The sequence below is a fragment of the Saccopteryx leptura genome, chromosome 12, assembly GCF_036850995.1.
Source record: "Saccopteryx leptura isolate mSacLep1 chromosome 12, mSacLep1_pri_phased_curated, whole genome shotgun sequence".
Classification (NCBI taxonomy): domain Eukaryota; kingdom Metazoa; phylum Chordata; class Mammalia; order Chiroptera; family Emballonuridae; genus Saccopteryx; species Saccopteryx leptura.
In genome coordinates this window covers 31,884,459-31,900,299 of record NC_089514.1, presented here as the reverse complement: position 1 = coordinate 31,900,299, position 15,841 = coordinate 31,884,459, and the positions used below count along the sequence as shown (strand labels likewise).

Genomic DNA, 15,841 nt, shown 5'->3' with positions numbered 1-15,841 from the left:
TTACTGATCACCATCATGCATCAAACACTGTCGCAGTTATTGGGGATACAGCAATGAATAAGATACAATCCTTGCCTTCTGCTACTGTGTGCAATGACCCCATACGTCAACTGAAAAATAATATTGACTCTAACCGAAAAGGATTTATTCGGGAGAAAGAAAGAGTTGCAACCCAGTGCATGCACACATGGCAAATTTCATGTATAGTCGGGCCTACCTGCCAGGATGGAGGGGTATTTATTTAAGTTAAGGGATGGGGAAGTTAGAACCATAGAACTTTATTATAAACAGAGTTCCTCCAGTAGTGTTCTTTCCGTTAGTTAGTTAGTATTTCGGAACTTCTATAAGCCCTAGCTCCTCCCACAGACCCTCCCTACTGTCTGTTCCCTTAAAGTTCCAGCTAGTTTTTATCACAGATATTCAAGAAACGTGATGAACAGCTTACCTATAAAATGGTGCCAAACCCTCACTGGTTAGATTCCCAAACTCCATTTCTGGGTCTTAAAATTTAGCTAGCTGTTATGGCAACCTCTGGGGAAGTCCGAGAACGGGTACCCAGGTTTTTAAACTTTGGACTCCGAGAAGCAATGCTGTGGAGGCAAGCCATATATTTTTTTTTTCTTCAGGAAAAAATAGAGATCAACCAGACCTATACGTCTTTGGGGGTAGCAGATAGATCTGAGCTTTCTATTTCTACTTAAATGACCTTGGAGTAGCTGTCTGGGAGAGAAAGTTGTTCAATGCTGGCACGTCAGCTCCCCAAACACTGAAGCTTTTCTGTCTGCAGCAACTTAGGTGAGTCCTGTCGATTGCACAGGAACAGAGGGATTGATCTCTCCAGGTCCCCTGCTGGTCACCAGCCTCCGGGCCGGCGCCACCTCTCCTGGAGAGACCCGGTGGGGGACAGGGGTAGCCGGGGGCGCTCCCGCGGGAGGGGCGCGGGGCGTGGAGGGCGTGGGCCGGGGCCGGGGCGAGCCCGGTAGACTGGGCGCCCCGGGCGCTGTCAGTGTCAGGCCGGGGGGAGAGAGGATGTGCCGGCTCCCAGCGGAGCGCGAGCCGAGCGGCAGGCGCAGCGTGAGACAGCACATCCTGCGCGCGCCACACCCGCCGCCCGGGAGCCGCTAGAGCGCCGCCGCCCGGAGCCGCCGCCGCGGAGCGCGTCCAGGGAAACGGGCGGCGGTGTCGCGCTCGCCCGCCCGCGCCCGTCCCCGTCCTCTGCCGCCCCGGGCAGCAGGGCGGCCCCTGCGGCACGGCAGGACTCCAGCCCCGGCCCCGGGCTCCTGCGGGCTGCGCTGCGCCCGAAGGCGGCCAGAGCCCCCGGCGGCAGCCCCTGCTGCACGTCCCCGAGCGGATCCGAGAGGTGAGTGCAGAAGAGGAGGGGTCACGGTGTCTTCACCTTGTCGCCCACCTTGTGGGCTGGGAGCGGCGTCCCAGGGCGCCCCGCCTCGGTCTTCTCTTAAGGAGCAGAAGGCCGGCGACAGTGACATCCGCACCCCTCTGAGCCACCAGCTGACGGCTCCTGGGGGGGCAGCCGAGGGAGGGGTGGAGATGCTGTTGGATTACATTTTCAGCTGTCTGCAAAGCCCTGGGAGCTGTTGCTACCCGCCAAGTCGGAGGGGGCGAATGCACTTCCAGCAGGGCATTAATGAACACTTACGCAGGAAGATGCCAGTTTCTTGCACTGCTGCAAAAAAGTGTGGCGGCGGTGGCGGTGGGGGGGGGGGGGGGCATGTGTTTCATAAACACCTTCCCGGCCGCGTGGCTCTCCTTCCCCCACTCCCACTCCCGAATCGGTCTGGCCTTATAAATCTGTGCGTCGTCATCGTGAGGGCAGTGATCCTGGCAGCACTGATGGAAACTGAGTGTTGCCGAGTCCCCTGATTGGTACCTCGGCTAATAAGGTTAAGCAGAAACCCAGGATCAAGACAGGAAATTACTTAGGAAATCAGACTCAACACAAATGCGGATGACGGAATACAGTCGTGATCCTGGCATCTACTACATCTAGGTAAGGGGCAGGGAAAAGTAGCCAGCCATTTTCTTGCCTGAAATGCCTTTCAAGTGGGCATTCTAAGCTAACTGTAGCTCGGGGTTGTGAAAAATTGCTTCCAAATATTCCAGATGAGCAGAAAGTGTCGCTCACAGTAAAGCATAGCAACTGCAGAAGACATCATAGGCTAATATTAGCACAGATAGGGGCGGCCGTCTGTGTACCTAGTTTCGTTGTGGAGATTATAGAAAATATGTTGAATAGTATTAGTAAATTTGAAATGGAGCATTTAATGCAAGTTGCATCCTGGGGGTATCAAGTGGGAATGTGATGAATACTTTGTTTAAAATGCCAAACTTTCTGTGAAAGTTTAGGTGTGGGGGGAAAAAGCCCAAACTCTAATCTTCTGACCATATTTCTCAATAAAATAAAAACAGACACTCCTACCACTAAGCTCTCAAATGTTCTCTTCATAGAAACCAACTCTCCAATATTTCTTAAGGTCTGAAGGTTCAGTACTCTAAGAGCCATTTCTCTTAAAAATCTTCTAACACCATCCTTGGGATGTTTGTATAATATGGTTGGGGGCCCAATGCAGGCTTTTCCCAGACTGTCCAGCTCTTGGCCCAGTTTTGGGGCCAGACCATCTCTTTCTTCGTTGCCCCTGGCCTCAGGCATGGATTCACCTGCTTCCTCTCCTCTCCCCTTGCCTGGGATGCTGCCGCCCCTGCAGCACTGTGCCCTGGAGGAGAGGGAAGGCTCAGCCTCTCCCCACCCTCAGCTGTTCCTTCTTTCCTACTGAGAACTTGATCTGAAGCTCTTTGGGTGTTGAGATCTACAATCCTTAGGTACAATCCCCATTAAGGTTATGGGCAGAGAAAAAAAAAAACAAAACTCAACTCACAGGACAGCGAGGCAGAGATCTTATAGTAGTGGCTCCTGGCCACTAGTTTCTGACTTCTGAGATGGTAGGAGGAATTCACCAGCATTTCTGTCGGCATGTTTTATATCTAAAAGGGGGGTTCTGTTGACTTCTCCCCACCTTTTCTACTTCCCCAAACACCTACCTGAGCCTACATTTCATAAATAAGCTTTTCCCTTGTCTTCAGTGCTGAGTCAAGAAATGCTTGTAGATCTGTCCTGGGTGCTGCTCTGTCCATACTCAGATCAGCCCTGCAAACCAGTCTTGTGAAATACATGCCAGGTCTTGTAACTCAGTCTTGTCTCTTAGCCGGGACTCTGCAAAGGCTTCATCCAGAGTTAGTTACCTAAAAGGGCCATTCATTCTCCCTTGTTACTCTGTTTCTTTCTGTCACTTAATCTAGCATCAATTGAAAGGTTACAGTATATTCTTCTCCACATTTTGCTCCACCAAAGAAAACAAAAGTTGGTACTATATTGAGCACTTTACCAATGCTCAGTACATTTAGTAATTGTATTATACTGCATTTACTAAATGTATTGTATTGCCAATACATTTACTGAAATGTATAGAACACTTGACTAGACATTACATTTTTAACGATTTTTCCTTGTATTAACTTCTTTAATCCTCACCAAATCTATTTGTAATTCTATTAAAGACGAGGAGACTAAGGCACAAAGATGCCATATAACCTTCTGAAAGTTGTTCAGCTAACAAGTTGTAGAGCTAGGGTTGAACCCAGGCAGTCAGTCTATACTCTTCAGAACAATTATATTGCCTAATTTTTATATATTGAATGCCAGGCTCTTTTCTTATGTTTATCTCATTTTATTCTTTACATAAATCGTGTGAAGTAGACATTATTATTCATATTTTACAGATGATAAAATTGAGTTAAGTGACACACTCGAGGTTATAGTTAATCAATAGCAGAAGTAGAATTGAAATCAGTTCTCACTCTAAAACTAGAACTCATCAATGTTAGCTAGAGTTCTCTGTGAGAAACGAAAAATGCCAAGCTTGTCTGTTTCTTTCGGGTTTGTTTTTCCCTGTGAGCTGTAATTTCCTTTAAGCCTCAAGTGTAGCCATACATTTTGTTTTCATTTTTTAACTAACTGATTGGTAGCTGTGGATGATATAGCAAACCCAAATTAAGGCCATAGTTCTTTTGAAATCAAATATTGCCTTGGTTCTAGTAAATAATTAATAATTGCTTTCTTTTTTTTTTTTTTTTTTTTTTGTATTTTTCTGAAGCTGGAAATGGGGAGAGACAGTCAGACAGACTCCCGCATGCGCCCGACTGGGATCCACCCGGCACACCCACCAGGGGCGATGCTCTGCCCACCAGGGGGCGACACTCTGCCCCTCCGGGGCATCACTCTGCTGCGACCAGAGCCACTCTAGCGCCTGGGGCAGAGGCCAAGGAGCCATCCCCAGCGCCCGGGCCATCTTTGCTCCAATGGAGCCTTGGCTGCGGGAGGGGAAGAGAGAGACAGAAAGGAAGGAGAGGGTGTGTGGAAAAGCAAATGGGCGCTTCTCCTATGTGCCCTGGCCGGGAATCGAACCTAGGTCTTCCGCACGCCAGGCCGACACTCTACCGCTGAGCCAACTGGCCAGGGCCTCTTTTTTTTTTTTTTAATTTTTATTTTTCCAAAGTGAGAAGTGGGGTGGGGAGGGGCAGGGGGGTAGCAAACAGACTCCCGCATGCACCTCACCAGGAGCCACCCGGCATGCCCACAAGGGGGGCGATGTTCGGCCCTTCTGGGGCGTTGCTTTACTGCAACCAGAGCCATTCTAGAGCCTAAGGTGGAAGCCATGGAGCCATCCTCAGCGCCCGGGCCAACTTTGCTCCCATGGAGCCTTGGCTGCGGGGGGTGGGTGGGGGGTGGGTGGGAGGGGATGAGACAGAGAGGAAGGAGAGGGGGAGGGGTGGAGAAGCAGATGGCGCTTCTCCTGTGTGCCCTGACCGGGAATCGAACCCAGGACTTCCACGTGCTGGGCCGATGATCTACCACTGAGCCAATAATTGCTTTCTTAATAGCACAATCCCTTATTACTAGAAACTTTGTGGCTTCTACATCCCCTAGACTATATGAGAAAAATATGTCCTTTCAGAAACTTTGCTGAGACAGTGAACTTTTGGGGTTGACTTTTTTGAGAATTAAAGTCAAATTGACTTTCATATTACTTCTTTGAAATTTATGAGAAGCCTTTGCCCAGGTTTATGTGAAAATTATTCTTCTTGACTGTGAACTTTTCACTGATATCCTGGACTCAATTCCTTTGCTTTCCCTCTATAGAAAGCCTGACACCAGAGGTCAGACTGAAGCTGGCATTATAACAGACATGGCTTGCCAGGTGCCAATCCTGAGAAGCCCACGTCTTCATAAAGCATCTCCTGCGTCTTTGTTTAGAGGAGGCTTCTTAAACACGAGTTGTAGGTGAAGGGCAGTTTTTAGGTGGTTATTGAAGCCAGTAAAATTGATGCAAAATTTTAATAAATTTTTGCATAAATGAAGTGTTCTAGGGAAACAGGACATTTGTGACTAAAAAGAGATTAAGGACCACTGTTTCCAATGCACTGTTTAGGAAAAGGGAGTGGAAGGGAGGCCTCTCTACTGAAATGTGTTGAAAACAAGGCAAGTTTGTTCAGCCAGAGCCAGCCAAGAAAAAATGTTCTTGGCTATCAGGACATTTTTGGCATTTCACTGCCAAGGCAAGCGAGAGGTGCCCAGGTGTGGGTGCAGCACACATGAATGCATCCCGCAACCGAGTGTGGTCTCCAGGACTGGCAGGCAGCCCTGGCACGGCTTGCCGTTCAGTGGGCACTTAACCTCTTCACATTCATGGTTCATCGGATCATCCCAGCATCCTTGGAAGGCTGACATTTTTATCTTCATTTGATAAACAATGACTCTGATGCTCGGAAACATCCAGCCCCTTGGTCAAGGCCACATGAGGCCAGTTAGTGGAAGAGCTGGATTTCAAATTTCAAAGACTGTTTATTTCCTTCCTGTCATATCTCACTGTCTCTCTATGTGGGATGCCAAAAAGTACTGTGTCGTGTAACTTTTTATTGTGGCAGGCGAAGAGTCCCTTCAGAGCATGCTGACGTGCTGATAGGAAAGGTCTAAATGAAGGGAAACAAGAACACTGGGCATCTTTCAGGGTGGTGGGGGTGAGCCAGCCCTTCTGCCCTGAGCTGCACCGAAGCCCCACATACTTGATTCTCACTGTCTTCAGGTATCTTGCTGAGCACCAAATGCACGGCAGTCCACCGCTAAGCAGTCCAAAAAGCTGATTTTGCAAGAGTGGCTACAAGTTAAGACTTTATTATTGAAAAGGTGAATTTACTTCAGAGCCGGATTCAAAGCTGCTCAGTTTTCTAGACTTAGCTGATGGAGTGGCTGCATTGTGATCACAAACACTAACTTATAGTGAACCCTGGGAGGACTCCTGCTTAGCAGATGACTTACACGCCTTTCAGTCTTCAGCTAGTATCAATCCTGACATCCTCTCAAGCACCTGCCCTTGCTTCCAAAATATTGCTTAATCCCTAATGTTTTTATGCTTCACTCATATTCTTGCTATAATCTTAATAGAACAATCCTCTGTTTAATTTGGAGATACAGACAAGCTAATGCCATCAGTGTAACAAACACACAGAGCAAGAATTGATGTTAGAGTCAAGGGCATTCTTTATGATAAAAATGAGTCTTGGACATTGTAAAGGATGATTGCCCTCGATCAACAGGTTCTGCCTGAAAACAGTGCTTCATGGTGATTCAACAGTGTTTCTCCCCTGTAGTTTCTAAAAATATTTATTTGTTTGTTTATTTGTCTGTTTGTTTGTTTATAATTCCTATCTTCTTACCCTCTCTTCTTTGGCAATGATCAAGATTATTCTCTATTTTTATGGGTTTGTTTCTGTTATGTTTTGTTTATTCATTTTTTTTTTAGATTCCACATATAAGGGAAATCATATGATATTCGTCTTTATCTGTTTGACTTATTTCACTTAGCATGATCCCTTCTAGGTCCATTTGTTTTTTGCAAATGGCAAGATTTTATTCTTTTTTATTGATGAGTAATTTCCATGTCTATACGTGTGTGTACTACATCTTTTTTTATCCATTCCTCTATTGATGGACACTTAGGTTGCTTCCATATTTTGGCTATTAGTAGAAATGTTGCAATGAACATAAGGGTGCATATATCTTTTCGAAACTGTGTTTTTGTTTCCTTTGAATAGTGGTGCCCAAAGTGGAATCGTATGGCAGCTCTGTTTTTAATTGTTTGAGGAATCTTTCTACTGTTCTCCATAATGTCTCTACTGATTTACAATCCCACCAGCAGTGCTCGAGTTTCTCTTTTCTCTGCATCTTTACCGGCTTTTGTTACTTGTTATATATATTGATGAGCGCCACTCTGACAGGTGTGAGGTGATAGCTCATTGTGGTTTTTATTTGCATTTTCCTGATGGTTAGTGATGTCGAGCATCTTTCCAAATGTCTGTTGTTTAAGTTCCTTATATATTTTGCATATTGACTCCTTATCAGATGTATTATTGGCAAATGTCTTCTTTTACCAAGTAGGTTGTCTTTTCATTTTGTTGATGGTTTCCTTCACTGTGCAAAAACTTTTTAGTTTGATGTAGTCTTACTTTTAATTGTTTTTCTTTTGTTTCCCTTATCCAAGGAGACAGATCCAAAATAAATATTGCTAGAGTGATGTCTAAGGGTTTATTGGCCATGTTTTCTTCTAGGAGTTAAGTCTTTAATCCATTTTGAGTTTTTTTTTTGTTTATGGTGTATGAAAGTAGTCCAATTTCATTTTTTCACATGTATCTGTCTAGTTTTCCCAATACCGTTTATTGAAGAAACTGTCTTTACCCCACTAAAAGTGTGAGTTTATTTCTGGGCCCTCTATTCTAGTCCATTGATCTATATATCTGTTTTTGTGCCATTACCATGCTGTTTTGATTATTGCAGTAACACCTCTAAAGAATTTTTAAGCCTGACCTGTGGTGGCGCAGTGGATAAAGCGTCGACCTGGAAATGCTGAGGTCGCCGGTTCGAAACCCTGGGCTTGCCTGGTCAAGGCACATATGGGAGTTGATGCTTCCAGCTCCTCCCCCCTTCTCTCTCTCTGTCTCTCTCTCGTATGTCTCTCTCCTCTCTAAAAATGAATAAATAAAATTTAAAAAAAAATTAAAAAAAAAAAGAATTTTTAAAAGTTCTGCTGCCTCATCTCCCCCAAGTGTTTTAGGTTGAAATCTAACAGTTTCCATTTGAAGAATCACAATGAATGTGGTTTTCAGAATACTGTAAACTTTGACATTTATAAAGTAAATTATGACATTATTCTTTGAATGCAATTAAGATCTAAGTACCACATCAACCTCTATTTCAGGGGTCGGGAACCTATGGCTTGTGAGCCAGATGTGGCTCTTTTGATGGCTGCATCTGGCTTGCAGACAAATCTTTAATTAAAAAAAATAATAATGTTAAAAATATAAAACATTCTCATGTATTACAATCCATTCATTTCCTACCGCTCATGTTCATAGTTGCGGGTGGCTGGAGCCAATCACAGCTGTCCTCTAGGACAACACCCAATTTTTATTGGATAATGCCTAACATACACAGGTCGTTGTATGGCTCTCATGGAATTACATTTTAAAATATGTGGCATTCATGGCTCTCTCAGCCAAAATGGTTCCCGACCCCTGGTCTGTTTAAAAAGTACCTGAAAGAGCTCTTCAACAAAAGAGTATTTTTATACCTTGCAGTCAGCATCACAGTACCATTTGGAGTTTTATATTTTTTTCCCATCCAGGGATGTGGAAGAAGGGCTTTTGTGAAAATGAAGGTGGGAAAGGAGGTCCTGAATGAATGCCATTAGCTCTTCCCATGCCTGCAGGCTCTTTAGAAAGTCATCATGGACGCCACAGGCATGCAATGCCAGTTTCAAGAACATGCATTTGTCCAGCACAGGTCTGTGGGGCAGCTGCCAGGAGTCATGTCTCCTGCTTTCAGTCTGTGTGCCTCAAACTTCCAGTGGCCAGGGCCAAAGGGACTGCAGAACACTTGGTCCCATCTCCTGCCCTCAGGTGACCGTATGGAGGGATGGCTGTCTCTCTCCTATTCAGTGATTTACAGGAAGAGACCAGCATGCTTTTATTTCAGTGATTCTCAGCCAAGTGTGACTGTAGTCCTTGGGGGACATTAGGCAAGTCCGGAGACAGTTTTGGTTATCACTGTTGGGGAGAGAGGGTGGCTGTGAGCCGGCATCTAGAGGGTAGAGGTTCGGGCTGCTGCTGAACTTCCTATAATCCACAGGACAGTCCCCGTGAGACAGAATTATCCAGCCCAGAATGCCAATAATGCCAGGTTTAAAGAACCCTCCTTTTTATGTTTGGTTTTCTCCTGTGATGTGAGTCTATTTACTTGTTTAGTTTGCTACAACATAAGAGCATGACATCTAAGAGGTGAATAAGGTAATGGAAAGAGGAGGCCCGGTATCCCATTTACAACCTATGTGAATCTCAGTTTCTTCATGGGTGAAGTGGAGATAATGCGAAGTTATTGTAAGTAAGAGTTGCAGATCGTGAGTGGGCAGGGTCCAGGGCATGGCACGTGCTCAGTGCATGAGAGATGCTTTTTATTATCCAGCAGCAATGGTATCATTCTCTAGCCTTCTCTTCTCAGGGATGTGTGTGATCTTGTTCTCCTTTGAACTAAAGGAATGATTTAAATTTTTCTTTTGTTTTGAATTACAGTTGTGTAGAGGCCACCTTCCCCTTTTATCCTCAGGGCTCCCTGAGATATCCTTATACATTCCAGCCGAGGGTCTCACGTGGCAATAGATGCTCAACAAGCTTTGTGACTTAAAATAATAGCTAGAATAGATTCCGCTTTGTTTTCCTTTTGTTACAAGATTTCATTCTTTCCCCTTGGATCATTTTAATGTGTTCAGTAAACTCACTCACTTCCTGAAATGTAGTCCCCATGACACGTCTGGGCCCAGTCTGAATGTGGGCTTAGTAATGCCTGGAATTCTGGAATCCTTGTCTTCCTGAGTCAGGATCACACCGAGCATTTCTGCGGAGTGGGCGAGTCTTGAGGAGACAACCTTTCATTCTACAAGTGACAGGTAGGATAGTTTGAGTCTTGATTTCCTTTATGAAACCCTGGGGTGAATTTTCTTGATCTGGCTTTGATCTGACACTCTCCTCTGAGCAGTGCAGTTTTTTAGTTCCTTTCTGGTGGGAAGAGGGGAAGTTTTGATTCATTTGTCAGACTTCTGTTTTGTACTAATGTCTAGAGTGAAGCCAAGAGCCAATGTGTATATTTTAAACAGCGCTAATGGTTAAATAATGACACAATATTTTATATTTTATGCCTACAGTCAGTTTCCTTTTCAGAATGCAGATTTTTTTTCTGCTCTAACCTGAAATAGTACCCATTTCTTTGTTTGACAAGCTGAAGAATTTTAGCAGCTGAAATGGAATGAAGTCCTGTCCTTTTGAAAGCAGTTAGGTCCTGTACTGCCCGTATGGAAGCCTTTAAACATTTGTCAGGTTATTGAGTAGTTACAGCAAGCCCATGTGTGTGGGGGGACATGGGAGTCGGCCTCAGAATGGACCCGTGGAATTTCAGTAGTTGGGGCTGGGTGGTTGGAAAGGTAAGCAGGCCCTGTGGGGACTGTGTGTTTTGACAGTATCCCCTTTGAAAACGATGGCGCGTCTCGTGTTTCACCGTCCACCCCATTAGGATCAAAATAGCAAGGGGTTCAGGGAGTTGGTGTATATTTTGTGGAAGAAAGAATAACAACAACAAAAAAGTCTCTGCCCGTTTCCTTGAAAAGCGTGACTTTGTTCACTTTGGAAGGTATAGGTTACTGCTGCTTTGGAAAGAGGATCTTCGCCCTTTGAATGCGCTTAGTCTCAGAGGAAAGTGAGAATCTATTTACATAAGTTAAAATGCCAAATGAAATCCTCCAATGCAAATATGGACCACCCAGGAACATGGTAAAGGCCAGCTTTGGTTTTTGAATACATATTTTCTTGCTTCTTCTTTGAAGCTTTTTAATATTTTCAAATGCTGCTGGAAAGTAATTGATATAATAGCAAAAATAAAATCCTATATTTTTTTGTGATAGATTTTGGGGGGGGCGCTGTACTCATTTGCCTTAAGAGCCTTTTGTTTTTTAAAATGAAGAAATATGAATTCTTAGAATTTGAAGGCCCATACGTTGTACATTTTCAAGTAGAGAGAAAAGTCAGGTTATAAAACAGTTGTAGGGGAGGGGAGATAATTCTTTCTTCAAATGTTCCCTTTCTCTAGTGTACTCTGCCCAGACAGAGCCCCTCACTCGAGTGGGCAGAACTTTGCTTTTGGAGATGAACCAGGGTATTGGAAATGCCACCTTCCTATTGTCAACCCCAGACGCCTGGGAGGTGGATGGGGCAGCCCGTGGGGAGAGTCTCAGAGCTCCCTGGGGGAAATCCAGACTGACAGTTGTTGTAACCAGGACACATGTTCTGGGGACTGTTTGCTTAACAACGACACTTACTGCTCTGTTAGTCTTTATACCTGTTAAAGAAAAAGGTATGCATGACACTTGTTAAAGAAACTGTAGGGCAGGCTCTATTCAGGGCACTGTCCTGATAGATGCCCTGACCACTGCAATGGGCTCGACTCCAAATACAACAAGGAATGATGAGAATTAATAATAAAGGGGGCCTGACCTGTGGTGGTGCAGTGGATAAAGCGTCGACCTGGAAATGCTGAGGTCGCCGGTTCGAAACCCTGGGCCTGCCTGGTCAAGGCACGTATGGGAGTTGATGCTTCCAGCTCCTCCCTACCTTCTCTCTCTGTCTCTCTGTCCTCTCTCTCTTCCTCTCTCTCTCTCCCTTCTCTCTCCTCTCTAAAATGAATAAATAAAATTAAAAAAATAAATAAATAATAAAGGGGCAGGGTGGCGGTCAGTGGATGGAAAATTACTGAGAAGAAACATCAGGGTTAAGGGGAAGGATTCAGGCTAAACTGACCTAGCAGTACCCTTGCTAACGTCAGGCCAAGTTGATCAGATATCATCATATCTCTTGGGGCGGTGGAGTATGAGGAACCCAATCAGATGTCAATTAGATATCAATGATCAGATATTGAGGGTGGGGATTCTGGCTATACTGACTTAGCAGGACTTTTGCTAAAATTGTGCTCTTGAGAACATGCCTACGGACAAGACCTAATTAAAAAAAGACCTCAGTGGACCAAACTAGAGTTTGGTCAAGAAAAGAATCCTTGGCACCCCCTTCCCGAGGGCATTCCACAGTGAAGCTTAGGTAGGGAGGGTGAAGGGGGGATACTTGCAGCCGCTGACACTGAATCAGGAAGGTGCCAGATCACTGGAGTGGGTTAAGGCCATTGAAGTGTATTGAACAGGTTAGGCTGTGTCATGATGCAATAATAACTCCCAAATCTTAGCAGAGTAACCTAAGAGAGGATTTTTCTCGCTTATGTTATATACCCAGTGTGGGACCATAGGGGCTCTGGTCACCATATTCAGGGAGGGACCCATCCTAGAGGCTTCATTTTGACATTATTGCTCCAACCCCTCACATTTCATTGGCCAGAGCAAATCAAATAGCCCCGCCTGACTATAAAGAAGTTGTTAAGTATAGTCAAGGAGGAAGAGAACAGGAATTTTGATTGACCCAAGGGACTGTGGGAGGGAGGGACTTACCTGACTTCTGCCTCTTCCTGCTGCTAACCACAGTTTCTAAAAGGCGTCCCTAGCAGGAGTCGTCCTCAAACTTTTTATAAAAACCGCCCACTTTTGCAGTGCTGGTCAACCTGGTCCCTACCGCCCACTAGTGGGCGGTCCAGCTTTCATGGTGGGCCAATTGCAGCGCTGTTTGGTTGCGCGGTAGGGACCAGGTTGACTAGCACTGCAAAAGTGGGCGGTTTTTATAAAAAGTTTGAAGACCCCTGGAAGGTCTCTGAGATACAACCACACGGGTATGCGATGGTTTCCATACCCAACTTTCGTAGCACCTAAAAGTGTCCATTTAGAATATAAAATGCATTTAAATGATGTTAGCATGATGAATAATATCAGGGTCTTGGAATTAGCTTGCAATTCTAGGTTTTACTTATAATGAATAAAGGAAATGTTCAGGTGTATGTAGAAGTAGGTTTGCAGTGGGGAGTGGACAAAAGTAGGTTTATAGTTGTGAGTTCATGAAACAGGGTTTCTTCTTGCATTATTATTTATTAATTGTTTGCCTGATGATTGTTATTATTTCATATCCTTACTTACGATTTATCTTTTAGATAATGATGGCTGGTAGTTTAACCAACAACCAACAAAAGTGGGTATGTAAGCCTACTTTTGCCCACCCTTGTATATAGGTGGGAAAATTAGTTTCCTACAGTATTTTCTCAGTCCTGCTCAAGAGCGTTAACCTAGTACATATGGAGTGCCAGCCCGAGAAAGATGAAATGCTTCACGATTACATGTTATATGTATATCGCATGGTTGTCACATAAGGTAAATGTGATAACTACCCAATAAAGGTGTAACAAAGTACAATGAAAGTTCAGACAAGCGAAGTGAATAATTACTTCCTTGAATTTTCAGGCTGACCAGATACCAGTGTTAGCCAGCAAAATCACTTCTATTAATGTTATATTTCATCTTCCTCTCTTGTTCTTGGACCTGATTTGATCCCAGCAGCAATGATGACAGTGATTAAAAGGTAATATGATGAAAAAAATTAATAAATAAAATAATAGAAAGAAAGGTAATTTTGTAAACATGATCTCTGGAGCTGGGGTTCAATCTCAGGGTCACCACTTGCCAGCTGTGTGACCTTGACAAGCTACTGTGGCTCTCGGTACCTCACTCTCCGTATCTGTCAAACAGGAGTGATAACAGTAGTTCCACTTCCTGATGTTGTGATGAAGTTTTTTTTGTTGTTTTTTTTTTGTTTTTTTTTTGTATTTTTCTGAAGCTGGAAATGGGGAGAGACTCCCGCATGCGCCCGACCGGGATCCACCCGGCACGCCCACCAGGGGCGATGCTCTGCCCACCAGGGGGCGATGCTCTGCCCCTCCGGGGCGTCGCTCTGATGCGACCAGAGCCACTCTAGCGCCTGGGGCAGAGGCCAAGGAGCCATCCCCAGCGCCCGGGCCATCTTTGCTCCAATGGAGCCTTGGCTGCGGGAGGGGAAGAGAGAGACAGAGAGGAAGGAGGGGGGGTGCGTGGAGAAGCAAATGGGAGCTTCTCCTATGTGCCCTGGCCGGGAATCGAACCCGGGTCCCCCGCACGCCAGGCAGACGCTCTACTGCTGAGCCAACCGGCCAGGGCCTGTGATGAAGTTTGAAAGAATAAATTCCACTTAATTTTCCATTTCTTATAGGATTTAAATTTTTTCCCTTAGATCATTTTGGTGTGTTTAGTACAAACACGGACTTCCTGAACTGCGTCATCTTTTGGGTATTGGGGCCAAAAATGAACGTGGGCTCAGTAATTCCTAAGATTCTGGAAGCCTTTCCTTCCTGAGTCGGGGCCCTGTTAAACATTTTTATCTGTGCCCATTAAAGCACAGTGTGGCTCAAGGTAAGTGCTTTCTAAGGGCCAAATGGTCAGTCAGCATTTTTCCTGGCTGTGTGGCCACCTTAGTCTAGGGACTTCTAAAGTGTCAAATTGGCTTCTACTCTGATCTTGGAATTTTGGTCTGCTGAGGACACGTTTCCTAGCCTACCTACACTCCAAAGTCATGTTAAATTAAAATCTAATATGATCTAATCCACTGTGGTGTAATCATGGGAGCATTCTGCCTGTTTGAGTCAAGAAAGTTATCAGGTCCGTGTGCTAGGGACCAGCACCACAGGTAAAGGTTTGATGAGCTCGAGTCTGGGCATGCTGGAGAGGAGGCTGTGTGGCTCATCCTGGCAGATGCACACCCTCTTTTCTCAGTCTCTTATTTGGCTCTCCTTATCACCCACCACTCCTCAGATACAGAGTGGACAAGCCTTGCTGCCGAGAGCTCTAGGCTATCAGCAGGTGAAGGGGTGGGCTTGAGGACTCCGTCCTTGGCAAATAGGTATGCAGACACCTATCAATTACAGCCCAAACTCCTAAGAGAAAGGAGAGTCATATCAATATAATGGAGAACACTTTGATTGCTTCAAGCTATTCAGAATAAGAACTGGGCTGCTTTAAGGTAATGAGTTCCCAGTGCCTGGGAGAGTTCAAGATATGACCACCAAGTAAGGGCTGTCTGTAAAGGGATTGTTGCCCAAATGAGGGGTCAGACCAATATCTGGTATTCTCTGTATTATTTTTTCTTGAAATTCAAGAACCTGTGATTTTGTATCCTAGAGAGTCCTGCATCCCTGTTATCTCTGGCCAGGTTCTCACTCACTGGGGGCCCACTCAATAAGGGGACAGGTGCCAAACTGGAGTAGTAAATGTGACAATCCGTGTCTACTTCTTTTCCCGTGTAACTGTTCAAGCTCTAACATTCATTCATTCACTCTTTCATTCATAAACATTCCCCGAGCTGCTGCCAGACCTGGGAATGCTGCTATCGCAGTGTCAGGCCAGGTTGCAGGAAACTTAACGGCTCGTGACAACCATTAAAAACAAACAAAAAATGCCGTATCTAACTTCAGTCCAAGCTGGCCGCATTGTCATGCAGTCAAGCGCGCTTTCTTCCTTTTGCTCATTCAGTAATCTCTTAATGTGCCCTAATGATCAAAGTCTGGTCTATCCTGCCAACAGCAGAGGCTAGACAAAGATGTCATTGCAACGGCACATTCCAGAAACCTTTACCTCCCAAATTCTATCATATTTCAGCGTGAAGAATAGAAAACGACCAGCTGACTCGGGAGGTAGAGTTCCCACTCCAAATG

The 15,841-nt window shown here is 45.0% G+C and overlaps 1 protein-coding gene across 9 annotated transcripts in view; it reads left to right on the top strand.

The window, feature by feature from the left end:
* Positions 1–1,045: 1,045 nt before the first annotated feature.
* DYNC1I1 (dynein cytoplasmic 1 intermediate chain 1) overlaps positions 1,046–15,841 on the top strand; it is a 332,370-nt gene continuing 317,574 nt past the window's right edge. For 2 of the 9 annotated variants that reach the window (XM_066353884.1, XM_066353880.1), the window contains exon 1: positions 1,046–1,360. The gene's annotated coding sequence lies outside the window, so the exon portion shown is untranslated. Of the gene's footprint in view, positions 1,361–1,818; positions 2,009–15,841 lie in introns of those variants that run through there. The other 7 variants (XM_066353888.1, XM_066353885.1, XM_066353883.1 and 4 more) reach the window with 6 other exon arrangements.